At 41.8% G+C, this 16,095-nt stretch overlaps 1 protein-coding gene across 2 annotated transcripts in view; it reads right to left on the bottom strand.

Moving 5' to 3' along the window:
- The window catches only part of CHST3 (carbohydrate sulfotransferase 3), a 46,870-nt gene that overhangs the window by 23,283 nt on the left and 7,492 nt on the right, over window positions 1–16,095 (bottom strand). The gene's annotated exons all lie outside the window — the stretch shown is intronic.

The following is a 16,095-nucleotide window of genomic DNA, read 5'->3' as shown; positions in this document are numbered from 1 at the left end:
AGCTGGGATCAAGTGATCCCAGCAAGAAAAATATCCAGATGTTTTTTGAAAGAGTCCAAAGTAGGTGCTTGCAGTTTATGGCTGTTAGACCTTGTTATCCCTTGGGAAGCTCTGGTGAACAGCTGTTCTCCCATGTCCTGATGTACCCCTCTTATATAATTGTAGGCTGCTCCCAAGTCCCCCCTGAGCCTTCTTTTCCAGACTGAAGAGTCCCAAATCCCTCAGCCTCTCCTCATGGCTATCTCTGGTTGGCTGTCTCTCTGTGGTCACATGTCCACGTAGCCTTCCGGGCCTTCTCCTAATTTGGTCTGTTCCCCTAAAACTGGGACTCAGTCCCCCTGCTGCTCTGGGGCTTTGTAGCTGGTGTCACTTATTTTGTGTTAGGGGATAGTACAGTATATACTTGCTTGGTTCCCAGGCTGTCCCCCCTTGTTGTGTTAGACAACCTGTCTGCCTTAAAGGCTGTGATCTCATGTTATGGCATGCCCCACTTCATTCTCAAGCTGTGTGTCCATCTGCTGGCCTTGTTGTGCTAGACAGCCCACCTGCTTTCAGGGCTATGAGAAGCTGTGTGCGCATCTCCCAAGCACTTTAGAAATTCATTTAACTACTGCTGCCCATCCTGACCCTTTATAATGCATATATCTATACCTATAAGCCAATTTCCAAAAAAATAGGCCTTTAAATACCATTTCTAAGCCAACAACAGCACATGTAAAAATGCCCAGAGGTACTAAATTTAATGCGCATTACCTAAAGTGCATTAATGACTGTGTAGACTTTTAACATCCCAAGTAATAGATTTTTTCCTTGAAATATTAACTATTATTATTATCAGTGACTACTGCAGCAAAATGGCCTTCCATCCACAGAAACAAATGAAGTTCAGTGATGCTATATTTACAGTTTGTGTAAAGTGCTCTAGGATCTGGCAGAAGAAAAGTGATGGGTATATGTGCAATGTATACATGCACAATATTATGCTATTAGTTGTTGCTATAAAAGCTCTACAACGATTCAAATTTAGCACTTTTCTTTAGAGGAGGAAGGTAGAAAGTGGTGGGAGAAAGTATGTCTGGATGTTGAAATACATACAAATACTTTTGTGTATGAAAGTAGAATTTTCAAAAGGACTTTAAGGAGTTTACCACACCAGACTGATTTTTCATAGGCCTTATACTCCTAACTTCTTAAATCTCTTTCAAAATCTTCCATTAAATTCTCTAAATAATAAAAAAAAAAATCATACTTTTTCCTTCGGTGTCTTTTTGTTTTGTTTTTTTTTTGCTTGCAGCTAAATACTATGTTACCCACAAATATAAACTGCATAGAACATGGCTGCAGTTCCAACACAAAGTTCCAGTGACTCCAGCTTCACCCTTGTGGTTTTTAATGCCGACACTGATAAAACACAGCCCTGAAGCAGTACAATTGGCTGTAGATTAATCTCTCTCTGTCTGGTAGAAGCAAGACTCTTTAATAGTTATTGTTTGACTGTGTCCCACAGCAGAATGCAAACTAGAGGAACCTTGCCAGACATTGCATCAGGCAAGAACACTTCTGAACTTGGTCTTAAAGCCAAAAAATACATTTTTGGTGTTGTGTGTCAGCTGTCGCTTGCTATACATCCTTCCTGCAATGAAGAAGCAGCAACCCAGAAAAAGAAAACAATTGAGAGACTAAAGAGAGAAGGGCAAAGAGAGGAACTAAAACTGACGGAGGCAAGGAACACACAGAAAAGAACTAGGAGCTATTTACACTAAGTCCATAGAAAGATAAATACTCAGCTGAACATGCCTGTTTGAACAGGGAAGGAATGAGGATTCCTTCATCAATTGCAGATCTCCATAGCAGCAGAGATTGAATACACTCTGCAAATGAGTCTTCAAAGACAGATAAGATGAAGACTTACTGTGTTTAATGAAGTTTGGTCCAGTGTGAGGGAAGCCAGTGGGAGTTTTACTCTTAAATGAGTAGGAGAAGCAGCACCCAAATTAGTAATGAAGCAAACAGAAAACCAATGGTGCAAAGCAAAATAGAAAACAAAACTATACTGAGATTTTTCACTCAGAATATAATTTGTTGTAGAAAAGTCTGAGCTAGGAAGACTCATGTAATAATAATCAATTTGTATTTTACTGGGAGAAACATCTGAGATCAGATAACCCACCCTGGGGGAAATACTTTTTTTATGAAATTGGAGTTGTGATGGTTAGCAAAGCAAAGCTGGTGTTTTCCATTATGCAAAAAGAAAATTCTGCCAAATAACTTTGGGGAAGTTAACTGTGTTTATGGAAGCCTTTTTATACCCTCCTGGTCTGAGAAAGCACAAGAATATTTGTGGGCTCTACGGAAGTTACTTGCTTTTGCTTTTACCCTAATCTTAACAATACAGCTTTGCTGTCAATGTAGAGTTCTGCAATTGCATCTCTAGATCTGCATGTTGACAATATTTGAGAGCATTTGGGAACTTTTGCTGTGCATTGGAGCTATAATTAGGTTTTATTAATTTTGTGAGCATGAAACACTACATTTTGCCTTTCCTTTTGACCCATTTTAAAGATGTTCTGTGATATTTGCAAACTTCACACTGATGTGTGTATACAGGCTTACGACATAATTGGTTCCTGAAAACCGTGTCTTAAGTCAAAACGTTGTAACTCGGAACTGATTTTCCCATAGGAAACAATGTTATAAATGGGGGAACCAAGGCCCGATATCCTATTTTCACCAAAAATAACCCAGAATTTTATATACGCAATCAATTACAGACAAGTAATATAGCTACATTAATGTATTTACATTGTAAATAGCAATCATATTGATTTGGAAGGACTTCTTTGAGGTGACTTTGCTGGACTTTTTGAAGGGTTCTTGGCTAGAGTCTTCTCAGGAGTCTTGGCTGCAGGTTTTTCTGGAATCTTATTTGCTTTCTTAAAGAACGTGTCCAAGGAAGTTTGGACAGATGTTCTCCAGGGAGATGGGCAACACAGCGAACTTGTTCGCTGGCATGGCATCACATCAGAACAAGTGTTGTAAAATCAAAACTGATGTCAGAAAGTTGAAATAGTGTGTCAATTTATAAATGTGACAAGTGCAAAACATTGCAGGGGTGTAGGTTGTAGCCGTGTTGGTCTAAGGACACAGGCAGACAAGGTTCCTTGAGAGAATTTGATATCTTTTATTAGACCAACCCAAATAGTTGCAGAATAGTTATTAAGCAAGCTTTCAAGTTCAAAAACCCTTCGTCAGGCTAAGGAAGTTTCAGCAGTTGGTGTGTGCAAAACATTGTAACTCAAAACATTGCAAGTCAAGGACTGCCTGTATTTATGGAAAGTTTATACTTTGATTGGCAAAAAACCTAATCATTTCCATTGATGATCGTAGCTCAATTCCACTACTTCCCTTTGTTATGCAAATTTTCCTTTCATGGCTCTAGCACCAAGGTTTTTGGTACTCAGACATTGGATGAGACTTCCATGCACTCAAATGATCACTGGAAGTCTTGTTTAGGTTTTCAGACATCAAACAATAGCATCAATACCCAATAATAAACCCACGGCTCTCGATCAAATGAAATTCCTGACCATGTCAACAAGTGTTTCATTTAATAATAGCAGCAGAGACAGCTATGAGAGGTCATACAAATCAATTGAGCTCAACTGGCTCCAAACATTGTGAGGTGTCAATTAACTTCCCTGCAGGTGTACAAAGCAGTCTATTGCAGAGAAGGAAGGCTCAACAGGTCAATACATATCGGCCACTTGGTTTCTGAAATCTTTTGGTGCCTTACCTTTGTAGTCCTTAGTACTGAAAGAGTTCTGCACCAGTTTGTATATTTAAAGCTTTTGTTAGTTTAATTTGTCAGCAAACCATTCATATGGAACGTGTGTTTGAGACAGCTGCCTTTTAGTTTACTAGACTCCAGGGTTGCCACCAATCAATTTTCACCCAGACAGTAAAGCTTTCAGTGTTCTGCTCCATGTCTACATGATGACAGAACTTGTCAGAATATTTGAGCAATGGAAAAAGAAACAAAATATACAGACTCCCCCCCCCAACATATCCCCACATCCCCTCAGCACCATTCCTGTTCCTAAATTTCATAAGACTTAAGCATCTCTTCTGATCCTCTGGCCTCTTTGTTGTGAGAGGAATTTGTTTTTTATTCCATTACTTTATTAAAAAAATACGTTGTTAAGAGGCCCAAAGCACAGTCAAGAAAAAAAGACCAAATTGCATTGTGCTTTATTCTTTTGCTTTGCTGGTGTGGACTTGGGCAAGCAGTCTAAGATGAGTTAGGAGAACCATGTCAGTAGAGCTGAGCAAATACGTGAGAGGGCTGTTTTTTCCCTCCTTGCAAATATTTGCTGAAATAAAATAACCAAATTCTTTTTTACTAGGTCCACACTGTTTTTGTATTTGCTTTTGAAGGCTATTCCAACAAATGAACTTAATGGTAGAGGATGGCAACAGAAAGCGAATTTTAGGTGATTACCAGAAATCATTTAAAGAAAAATTAATTTCAAATTTGCCATCACAGGTATCTGGAACCCAAACACTGATCTGCAGGGTCAAAACTCATTCATTTAGGGAAATGAAAAATAAATGTCCCCCTCTATTCAGTCAAAACTAACTGATACTTTTCCTATTTCTAATACTGATCCAGTTACTTTGCTGTGAGAAGTCATTTACTGAAATCATTCAAGGAATTATTTTAAAAAGTGACTAAAAAAAAATGTGCTATTCAGAGTCAATTCACAAACTGAAAAGAAGCAAAATTCAGTGAATAAATTATATTATAAAAAAAATCACCAAGTCTATAGGCCAGGATGATGCTAAGTTTGCAGGAGGGTAATTCTGCATGAAGAGATTAAGAAAGCAGGTTTTACAGCAGAGAAAAGTTGCCCCATTGAGACACAACCTAAGGATCAAAGACCATCTCTTCTTGCTCTGGAAGTTTTGAGTCTTTCCTATTCTGTGTTTGCTTTAAAAGAGATTTTGCTACAATCTTTGGACAGTCTCTGAAATCTGCAGCCGAGTAATTCCAAGCACACTGTGTTTGTACTGAGAAAGAAATGCATACATCCAACTCCCCATCTTGCCATACGCAGCAGGCCAAATGCACTATAATGCATTATGAATCCTGAAATATCAGATAATTGCCCACTATTAGAGATGAGACACACATTTGGACAGACCAATGATCTCCTGCATGCAGTTATTGATAGCATACTCTTAGTCATGTGATGGTCATGTTGGCGTTCTGTATTTTGTGTATGCTGAATTTCAGAAAACAGCAAGTATCGCTCATTAACCTAGGTGAGATGTAAAAGGGTGTTGTGCTACTTGTATTCACGCAAATCCCACAGCACTTTCCCCAGAAATAGAGGATAAGTTCTCCCTCCAGTTTCATGTAGAATATAGTATTCTTTTTTAGTCCCTACTCTAAAAATTGTGCCATGAAAAACAGCCCTCTGCATTTACTGTTGCTTCCATTGGCTGCAAGTGTGGAAGTTAGACTAAGTCATGTTCTCTGTCTGTATTAGAAATGATTATTACGTGACAGAACCTGCAAAAAAAAAAAAAAAAAAAAAAAAGGAAGTATCATGTCTCAGAATATGTTTGAAAACAGCTTTAAGGCCTTGTTTTCTGTTAACTTCTTGAAAGTGAATTTGCTCATGTGCTTTTTCCCAGTTTAAAGAAAAGCTTCCCCAGAATCCTTTTCTTGGGGCTTTTCATAGATTTGGATGGCATGACATTGGAATATTGAGTTGGGGGACAGATAGCATATGCAAGTGTGCCTCCTGCCTGCAATATATACATAACTTCCTACCAAAGGTGTGCTATCACACAGCATAGCAGATGTGGGCAGCTGTGAGTTATACTAATGTATGGGAATCCTGGGAGACATAAAGAGAGCATAGCTAACTTGTCAGTTCCTGCTTCCAAGCCCTGTGGACTAGGCAGCATATAGACAGTAGGAGGTGGGAAGCAGGAAAGAAAGCCTTGTGGCCAGGAGATTTCCAGCTGGCAGAATAGTCCGTGAGCTACACTAGGTGCTAATTAGCCATGGCTAGACTCAGATTAGAAGAATGAATAAGTGGCTTAGAAACATCTTTCACCCCAAGTTCCTGTGCCAAGGACAACACCTTGCCTGGACTTGAAGGACCTGCTTACTTGGAGCACACGGGCTTTAATAAAAGACCTGATACACACGAAAAGAACCTTACCACCAGTGGCTATAAGCAGTAGTGCAGCAATGGGTGGGCAAGCAGGGTTTGACCCCCAGGTGCTGCCTGAGGAGCAGGGGGAGGGGCAGTAGAATGGAGCTGGGGACACCTCCTCCTCCCCTCCCCCTGTATTCTGCACCTTCCGTGCAGCAGCTCCAGCTCTGGTGAGGGCAGAGCAGCAGTGACAAGGTTGACAATGCCTAGGTAGCAGTGTTGCAGGGGCAGTGGCTGGGGGCAGAGTGGGGGAACAGGAGTGAGGTGTCAGAGAGGGCTAACACTTGCAGATGAAAATCAGTGTTTAAATGGCTGCTTGACCTGTATTTTGGTGGCAGCATAGGGAGGTGACATCTTCCCTGTGCAGCACTGAATTTCTGGTTGCTGCCCCTGCATTGTGTGCTACCCCTGCCTAGGATGAAGAATTGGTCATTTCCACCTCTAACCACAAGAACTGCCTTCACTGCCACAGGGGACTGAGCAGTCAGCACCCCCATGCCACACAGTTAATCCCTGCAGGGTGGGGGCCTTGCTGTCCCGTTGTGAGGGCTGGGAGGATAAGTTAGCCCTCTTACTCCCTTACACTGCTCAGCCCAGGGAAAATCCCTAAATGGGACAGTATACAACAGAAAGACAAAGGAGAATACAAATCTGACTCCACAGCTAGGTGTAAACTGAGTAAAAGCACTCCTTGCTGGCGTATTCAGACCTAATTACATGAGACAGTGAGGACCAGAGGAGGGGTGGCTGGGAGCACGGTAACTTGCTGAGAAAACTGGAACCACTGGTCTCCCTCCTGGCCATCCTGGCTAGGGAATGCAAAGCCCAGCTCTGTCCATCTCTTTTTCCTGTTTTCTCCTTTAGCATTAGAAGTAAATCCTGAGTCTGTTTTCCTGCAGGCTGGGTGATGCAGAATTAAGTCATAAATGGCCCATTGTTAGCTAAAACAGAGAGGGTCTCTGTGCACCATTTAATACTTCCCTTTTTGGATAAGCTACTCCCAGCTGATGCTGAGTCTCCTAACTCAGCTAAGTTTTAGCTGAGATTTAAGTCTTCTGGGTGGAGGGAAGGGGCTTATTGCATTGTCTTGCACATAAAAGCCAGCTGCTGTGGTTAATATAGGTTTTGGGATTAGGATGTTGTGGGGTAGTAAGGAAGGGAATGGCAGACTCTGCAGGGCCTAAGACTGAGGTGGATGCAATGTGTCAACCCCAGGGGCTGGCCAGCTCAGAATCACAGAGAAAGTAAAGCAATGGCCATCAAAAAGGCTAACTAACCAAATTAAACACCTCTGATCTGAACCACACCTGTCTGAATGCTGTCAAATTGTGCCCAAGATTCCAGAGGTTAATTAAATGTATTCGCACTTTTAATCTCTTCCAGGGTACATATACAGATTAATCATGTCAGAATCAGTTTCTAAGCCATTCTTGTTACCTCCCAAAAGCCTGGAAAGTGCTTTTGTTAATTGCAATAATAAAAGTGTATGAGAAGTTGTTATTGTCTGACTGTATGGGAAGAGGAGCCACTCATCTTTTGTTTCTTGGCCTCAGAGACTATGCTAGCAAACTGGAAGATGAACTTTGAGTTTGTGCCTCCAGGATAAGTTTTTCATCCAGGTACTCACAAACACACCCACTTCTTCACCTTATGTTTGACCCTGTAATCAGGGAGAGGAGGGAGTGTAAAAAGGCCTGAGGCAACAAACTATCCATGGCCTCTGTATTTTGTACAGGCAGATCACAGGAATGTTACACACTTGAAATGCAGAAATAAAGGTGTATACACACCTCTTGGCAAGTAGCAGAAATACTGGATTTTGTCTATCCTTATTTAACACTTCTATCACATCACCTACACAATACTGGAAGGTCTCTATTTCAGTAACCACCAATATGCACCCTTCAGTAGCTTACTTTTTTTACATACAATATTATTCCAAGCATCACAGGGCAAACCTAAAGAATCTGCAACAAGCTCAGGATGAATACTGTAAGCCCTAATGCCATGCACATGTGGACTGCTTGGACTTTCTTCTGCCTCTGTGATGGTTTTCTCCTTGATCCATTTAATGACTGCTACTTTCCCCATAACTGGAACTGGACATGGTTTTTAGTCACAGCCAGGGTTGTTACAGTTTACACTTCCAAGAAGATGAGACTTGATAAGTCAACAGACAAGAAAGAGTTAATTAGTACTGGTTAAAGAAGCAGTTTTTACAAGCAAAGCTGCATAGCTGGTCACAGCTGTCTGAAGGTTAACTTAACCCTCAATCACAAAGGAAGCTCCGCTACAGTGGCATTATGGGGAGATTGGTGGCACTGTTGCCAAAGCTAGCCCTACACAATGGGTTAGTAGAAGGGTGGTATTGGCATGACAAGGACTGCACCATCCTCCAAAGTATATGACTTTCCATAGTTCCTGGGGATTAGAAAATTCTCCCTGCCAGAGCTGACAATGCACATAATACCAATGATAACAAAAAACCCGGGTCTCTAGTGCTAGGCACATCTAAGGGAAAATTGACACACCAAAATATTGCTTTCTAGATCACCTCTTTCAATCTGGGCATCATGAAATGATAGTTGCCAACAGCAACCATCGTTATATATCAGCAAAAGCTGACATACTGCCTTGAACATTAAACACTGCAATTCATGTTGCAGGTCAAGACTGAGATACACTGACAGAGTTGAGCAGAGGTGGCCAGAACTGCAATTCCAGCAGTCTAGAATAAAAGAACACAGAGTTTGAGGGGATAGAATAGGAAATGCAGTAGTGGGTCAGATAGAATTTTTTGCCTTCTTTTCCAAGTGGTGCTCCCCCTTCCCCTTGTCCCCCTTCCTGTTTGGTAGATGTGCTTGCTGTCATTGTTTCGATGCCAGCTAATAAACCAGGGGTCTGCAACATTTTAGGACAGAGTGCCAAAAACACCTACAACCTCAATCTGTAAGATGTTGGCATGCCAAGGGCAGACAGTGGGGGTGCTACGAGGGGCTTGATCCTTTTTGTGGCAACGCAACCCCAGCCCCTTCCCCACCATCCACCTCAAGGCACGTGTCAAGCAAAATGCCTTCAGGTACTATGCTCTGGCACCTGTGCTAGGGATTAACTACCCCTGTAATAGACCCTATCCAGCAAGAAGTGTCTGCTAAGTGGGAGCCTCCAGGGTTGTTCCAAGCACCACAGAACAAAGAATTTACAAGAATAAATGAAACCTCAGAACTGTGAGAGTAGGGGTGGGTTCTCCCTGATTCTCTAACAGTTCAAAGGAGCAATCTCCATCTAGGCCCATATGCCATGCTTCTGACTGAAAGATTTGCAAATTGTTTCACCAACAACTACCACTAAGAGGAATTCATTCTTTCTTTCCTGAAACTCATCCCACTTAATTGAGCATAATTATGTACTGGCACGGCTTGCAATCTTCATAGGAAAAAAAAGCACAGATGGAATCGCTGGCTTCTGTAGGGAAGGGGTGGGAAGTGAGGGTGTCAAGGAGACGAGAAGCATGGACAGGGAGAGTGGGTGGGCCAGCTGCCTGCTGAGCTCAAAGCCTGTTTACTCATGTCCTCCCTTCCTCAGTGTTGCAGCCTCTGAGCAGCAATAGATGGGAGACATCACACAGGAGAGGAAATACATTTAACAGTTCAGATTACCAGGGGAAACCAGAGAAAGGTGTGAATACATGAAGTCACATTTTCCCCAAATGACTCAACAGGCAGCAAAAGAGCTCCTAGAGCATGAACTGTGCGAGTCTAGTTCTGGGTCACCTCCCCTTCTCTCTGAGATTTCTTTATTAATCTGTCCTCCCTTTCACCTCCAACCCATTTGTGTGGCTGAACTCAAGGAAGACTCAAAACCTGGTAGAAATGAATGTATAGCACCAATCACTTCTCTCTAGTGCCCTGTTGTAACTTTTTTGCATGTAAGCATGATGCCACCAATTAATGTTTCACTAGAGTGTGAATGATCTGGAATAAGAGTCAGCCCCAGTGCCCAATGGGAGAGGGCTTCTCTTGTCCCAGCGTAACAGGGTCTGCTTTGCTGTCACACAGGAAGATGATTATCTGATGAGGGTATGGAACATGGCTGTTTCAGCTGCTTAGAAAGAGGAGAGCTGTTATTTGCAGCCTACATCTGCAGAATCCTGTAGTTAGAAGTGAGCTAAATCATCCCAACTTTAGCAAGGAACAAGCAGTTACAGCTGAAGTTGATTTGCTGCAAATGTGTTGCTACAGAATCATGCAGATGTAACAGCTGTATTGTAACAACTTGCATAAGTATCAGTCAATATCGATACAATGCCTCCTCCGGACCCATCTATACCCTTCAAGTAGAAATGTCTGTACAAGAAATGGTGAACTGGTTTCTCTTTGTTCATGCTGAAGGGAGTCTGTGTCCTCTCTTCAGCTTGCCTCATGCACACGCTCCAGATATCAGCTGCCTTGGGTGGCTAAATAGCTGGTGACATTTTGCAGCACAGTTAAGGCATAGAACTCAATTGGATGACTGGAAACACCATGGGCCAAGTTCAGATCTGAATAAAAGGGTGCAATGTCAGTGACACTGCAGACTGCTGGAACCAACTATTAATTTCCTCCATCAGTCAGACCAGAACTGCTGCTACATCTCCTACAAATGTCTACACTATGAAAGTAATGGGCAGCCTGGAGTCACTGCAAGAGCACAGTTCACGCGAGAGGTTCTGCTGATACCATAAATAGCAAAAGAAGAGTCCACTTAATGGAGGCACTGGCTGTGAACTATTTATATTTGTGAGGACTGCCTGTGATTCACTGCCTATAATGGAAACCTGGGGCAAGAATAACTTCAAACAGCAGTATACTGGGTTTTATTGGGATACACAGGGTGTGTCTACATGTACATTAATGCACTTTTGCTACTGTACGTTAAATTTAGTACCTCTAGTACAAGGTACTACATAAAGGCGCATTAGGCTGCCCTAATGTGCCGTAGTAAAAGTGAATGCCTTTTTAGGGACATTTAATACACAGTAGAATCTACTGTACATTTGCATACTAGCACTGTTTTTGCTGTGATGCTTTAATAGGCTACTGCACATTAAAGCACATGTGTAGATGCACCCACACACAGTCATAAAGGGAGTTGGTGCCACAGCTCACAGATGCTGCCTTCTGCATGCAAATTTTTAAATGGCTGCTATGAACTGGATTTCAGGACCTACAGAAACAGTTAGAGCCATACAGAATGCAAATTTGTGCCCTGGACTCAACCACTGTTTGCAGTATTTCTTTGCAGGGCTTCTACCAACTCAATGCACAGAGAGCTAAACTGAGCGGTGGTTGTGTGATGTGATCAAACACATGGCAAAACCACACAAACTCAGCTTTTTTGCAGACCTACTTAAAAAAGGATTAAAATGTTTGTTGTCAAAAGAAGGTTTAGCGTATTAACTCACTGTCCGATTGATTCTTATTTTCATTAGGAACAGAAGTAGATGGAACAATTATCTAAACAAAGATACTTTACTATTCTTGACAGGTGAGATTTCTAATTCCTTGCTATTTAAGTGGCAGAGGTACAGCCATATGTAGTTCCCGTTGCCCAATATCCTCCATTGTAATACTCTGGTTTTAGCTGTCTTTTATAAATGTATTGCATCTTTTCATTTTACTAAATTGAAAAAAAAAAAACAGCCAAGGGCAAAATAGTACAATCATGCTGTTAGGAATAGCAAAGAGAGAAGAAAAATAGTCTTAGCTGTGGTTACTGGTACGTTTTTTCCCACAACCTTAAAAAAACCTTGAAGCCCACAAGTTACTTCTAACCTGACTCCCTTTTTTACCGTACTGTATTAACCACTTCAGTGTCTGTTCAGATCCTGAAGCCTGCCTTGGGAAACATGACAAATCTGTTACATTTCATCTCACTTGATGCTGCCTCTGGATTTCCTCAAGTTATTATAATACTTAGGTAAAGATAAAGTTGGATGGATTGCATAGCTTGTTTTCAAAATACTTCCAGAAAGGGGACAGCTTGGCTTAGGCATTTTAATCATGTAGGAACAACACACAGCTGAAAATAGGCAGGTCAGATAGAGAGGACTGCATCTGTGTATTTCTATTCACCCAGACAATCTCAATGTCACGCTGAAAATCTACCCTGAAGTAACATCTCTTCTGAAGCTGTACTCACTACCTGGCTATTTAAGATGGCCCAATGAAGTTGATCATCAACTTTGTTGGGCCAGCCATGTCATCTGGATGTCCAACTGGCAAGCTTTATTTTCACAGCTCAATCAAGGTGTATGTTTCAAGAGGAGGGCACAGAAAGCTCTTCAGGGACATCCTCAAGGCCAACTTAAACAAATGCAACATCAAAGTCAGTTTGTGAGAGACTACTGCCTGCAACTGTCCCAAATGGAGGAAGAGTCTGCTGCAGGGATCTCAATACTTTGAAATCTCATGAAAACACATAAGATGGAAAAGCAGGAGTGGCAGAAATAGTGTCATAGACCAATTCAAGAATCCAGTGCCAACCACCCCACATGGAAACACATGTCTGAGCTGCAGTAGAGTCTGACCATCCTGGATAGGCCTCATCAGCCATCTTCAGAGACTCAGAAAAGACAGTCATGGAAAACAATCATCCTCGATTGCAAGAGATTGCAAAAGAGTTAAGCTGGGAGCACAGCTGCTGTGCAGCACAGGGTTCCATTAGTATCTGCATAACAGGAAGCAACTTGAAGATGGGAGCAATGAGACTTGATCATAGGGTGAATTAGTAGGTCTTGCCTGACTACATCATTTGATTTGTTTAAGATGATGGCTGAGCAGTATTTTATTTTAAAAGGAAAACACGGCATGCATGAGAGTAAAGAGAGTTGCCTCCCAAGTTATTTATAGTTTCCTGAATTAGCCCCAGCTCCCACTGAAAGTAGCCAGTGTTTCCCTCGAAAGAATCAGTCAGAGGAGTAAGTTTGGAACAAATGTGTGTTCAAATGATGCTCAATCTTTAACTTTTGCATGGACACAAGCAACTGATTATCAGCCATTTTTAAAGTAAGATCTGTTGAAAGCTCCCAGGTCTCTGTAGCTCAAGGTCAGTACATTATGAGAATTTTCACTCTCTGTCCTGCTTGTTTTTGATGCAGAGATGCTAGTTGGACTGATCACATCCTCTGCCCTGTGAGCAAGCAAACAACAATCTACTAATTCTCCTACACAGTTTCCTGTTAGCAGAGAGTCAGTAAGTCCAAGTTGAATGGCCTCCACGCTCTCACTATCCCCTGTGTCTTGGTCCAGACTTTGCATGAATTAAATTTGGATCACCCTAACTGCATACCATTTAGAGGCCTGAATGGTAATGTGGCTGAGTAGCAGAGGATTAGAGGGAAGGAGCGCAGAAGTGGGAAAATGCCTGTGGGGGATGGGATGGAATTGTGTGAGAATGTAAATGTTGCCAGGATGTGGCCACATAGCAATGAACTCACATAAAGAAAGATCAAATGCATTCTCACTAGAACAGATGCGCTCTAGCACTGAGAAGTGGCCCATGGCTGATACAGGCAGGTTTTTACCACATCTGGTTTGTTTTTAACAAGTTCAGAAAAAGAAACTAAGTCTTTCAAACTTTTTCACCCCTTCCTGACTTCTCCACCCCTGTGTCCATCCCTCTCTGTACGCTGCTAATTTTCTCAAAGCTTAAAATTTTATTCTGAGTTCTGGGTTCTCTGTCCCATGGGACAGTTTAATTTTCTTCCCTGTTTTGGTTTCAAACAAAAGCTGTCCACACAAGGCCACAAGAGAGCAAAACGTGGCTTCCTCTTTGTTCTCTCACAAAGTCCCTTGGCTGGTTATTTTTTGTAATCTGATTTATACAAAAATGTTATTAATTCTTTTATATTGTTTGCCCTTTCAAAACTCATTCTTCATATTGCTCATTTTTCTATTAACTACAACATGTTAACAGTTTTTTTTCTTTTAATATTTGTTTCCTTATTATGCCAGACTAAATATTACTACGGTATCACTTGGAGATTCCTGTAGAGACAAGAGCCCCCTTGAGCTGAGGTCTCTATACCAGCAAGGGACAGTCATACCCCCAAAGAGCTTACAGATTAATTAAATCAGAGCCAAAATGTGGGGGACAGGAAGTTTTGTTATTCCTATTTTACAGACAAGCAGTGAGGCACAGAGATTATGACTCGTCCAAGGACACACAGGAAGTGTGTTGCAATACTGGGGACTAAACAGTGACTGACTTCCCAAGTCCTAACCCAGTGCAATATCCAAGTCTTTCTTCTTATATCAATTTGTGCTGATTATTTGATTTACAACAACATGGCAGTGATTTTACTTCCAATATCTTGGTCACGGTCTGTTGCCAACAGACAAGTTTTTTTTTGCCCATACATCTGTGCAAACTACTTTTAAGACATGAAACTGAAAATATAAATGCTTGTTGCATGTTTTTAAATCCTTCTTAATGCTTTCTCTCTGCCACACCTAATTTCAGAAATAGCTTTTCTCAGAAGCTTCAAGAGAGGCACATTCAGAAGACGTGGGCAAGATCTGAAGCAAAAAAGAGGCACATTTAGAAGATTAGGACAAATCTGAATGAATAAAAGGCAAATTTGGATGCTGTTCACTGGAAAAAAAATCACAGACCTTGCCTTGGCATGTTGGGCTCTGACGATTTACAGGGCTATCAGTTGACTGGCATAATCACGCTTGCTTTATTTTTACAAATACTCTTGTGAGTAGAGATAGTCTTCCAAAGGGAGGTTGCTTCACTAAGAACTCTGCATGAAGGCAAAGGTGTCCAGCCTCCTAGACTCTTCACCCTCACCAGTTATGGTCTTGCCAGAGCTCTTCACTCACCTCATTGCTACAGGCATCTATCCCCACTAACTCCAGCAGTGCCTGTCCTCTTTGGCCTTTGGCCAGTGTGGGCCAAAGAGGACAGGCACTGCTGGAGTCTTCATTTCTTCCTGTCAGGGTTAGTATTAATGACCCTGGCAGTCATCCCACCAGGTGACATCATCCATTCCCCTTTCCTAGCAAAATTCCTATACCCACTTTCTCTTCCCCCTTCAGTCTAAGTACAAACAGTCAAAAAGCCTGGGGCTGAATCAGCTCAATCTTCACAGGTTAGTCTAAACTGTGTAGGTTGAATGGATAAGCAAGTGAGCAGACATTTACTTTTGATTATAGGAATGTAGCCACATGCCTGCAGTGGCTCAGGCCAGAAGCCAGGGGGGCACTAAAGCACACCTCCCTGCTCAGCTGGAGCAGACAGTTAGGGCCAAGGCTAGTCTGCCCACTCAGGGGTGGGGGAGGTTTGTGGGTGAGGTACAAAGCATCCTGGGATATTGGAAGACTGTGAGTTAACTTGATTCTAGAGATCTGGGACAGAAGTTCAATAAACCAATTAAACTTAAATCAGTTAAGTCTGATACTACAGCCATCCAAGTTCATCTTAAACCAGTTTTGGCCATTTTGAAAGTGGTTTATGTGCACTGAACTTCTGTTGTCTTACAGATTTGAACCAGTTTCCAACCACTTACACAGGTTTATGTATAATTTCTGTCCCTAGTCCCTGAGGCTGCTGGTATCTTAAATCCCTATGGGAAAAGTTAGCAAAAGGAAGATGAGAACATTACAAAATCTACTCTAAGGAGCTATAATTTAGGCATGGAAATCTCCTACCAAAAAGACTGGAAAGACAGAGATTTGTCAGGCTCCAAAGAAGAAAATAAAATAGGATATTTTTTCCCTCTCTCATTTAAACTCTTAACGCCCAATAACTGCTGTTTGATGACTCCGCTGGGAAAGTGATCACTCATTTTGAGGCTTCTCAGAGCTAGAATAAACCAACTTCA

The sequence above is a fragment of the Alligator sinensis genome, unplaced genomic scaffold, assembly GCF_000455745.1.
Source record: "Alligator sinensis unplaced genomic scaffold, ASM45574v1 scaffold546_1, whole genome shotgun sequence".
Classification (NCBI taxonomy): Eukaryota; Metazoa; Chordata; order Crocodylia; family Alligatoridae; genus Alligator; species Alligator sinensis.
This window is presented reverse-complemented; position numbering and strand designations above follow the sequence as displayed.